Genomic DNA, 893 nt, shown 5'->3' with positions numbered 1-893 from the left:
GTGTGTGTGTGTGTGCTGAAGAGATTCGTTTCTGAATAAAGTGAATCATCAGAGACTCAAGCTATCGCATTAATCCCTAGACCTGTGTTTCTGAACCTGTAGGTCACGACATATAAGAGTGTTACTGTTACCTTCCAGATGTGTTACTACTGCTTTTTGGGGTAGAAACATACCTAAATTACTTACTTTAAAGGTCCCGATTACTTAGAATATATCAAGTTTAATTTTAGGTAATAGTCCACATTTTCAAGAGAACGTAACAACTGTAGAAAATATATAACACTCGTATGAGTATTGTATTACTATTATTGTACTATGATGTGTTGCAGTCGGTGAGAACGAGTGCCTTAGGAAGGAACCACAGCCACACAAATTGGTCGCATTTTAACTCCGTATGAATACTCTTCAGAGTTCAATAACTTTCCTGTGTTGAGTTAGATTTTGCCACATAATTTAAGCAGTTAATTGAGAAAAGAAAAGAAAAAAAAAGTTAAATGTGATTCATATATGATACTATATATCTATTTGCATTGATGTAAAGTTGAGGTTTAGACATCAGACATTTATTTATTCCCGGTTAGATGGTCTCAACTGAAAATTTTTTGGGCAAAGCAAGTACCGTCGAATCGTTTAATGGTATACTACCATTCTAATATATGGTCCCATGGTGTAATGGTTAGCACTTTGGACTCTGAATCCAACAATCCGAGTTCGAGTCTCGGTGGGACCTTGTTTATGAAACCCAAATTTAAATAAACGAAAATAAAAACGTTTCGAACTCATTACAGATCGAAAGAGTGAGCCTCGTGTGCAAGGCAGAAGCAGGACTTCCTTTATCCAACAGTAATGATGTTGGAGTTAGGGCTTCTCCAGTTGCGAAGTGTTCTCTTCGG

At 36.7% G+C, this 893-nt stretch overlaps 1 non-coding gene across 1 annotated transcript; it reads left to right on the top strand.

Annotated features, from left to right (window-relative positions):
* The first annotated feature begins 658 nt into the window (after positions 1-658).
* On the top strand, positions 659-730 carry Trnaq-cug. The gene has a single exon. It is a non-coding gene; the product is annotated as a tRNA-Gln (tRNA).
* The last annotated feature ends 163 nt before the right edge of the window (positions 731-893 follow it).

The sequence above is a fragment of the Penaeus monodon genome, chromosome 31 (assembly GCF_015228065.2).
Source record: "Penaeus monodon isolate SGIC_2016 chromosome 31, NSTDA_Pmon_1, whole genome shotgun sequence".
Lineage (NCBI taxonomy): Eukaryota > Metazoa > Arthropoda > Malacostraca > Decapoda > Penaeidae > Penaeus > Penaeus monodon.
Note: the sequence above shows the minus strand (reverse complement) of the source record. Positions and strands in the feature narration are given on the sequence as shown.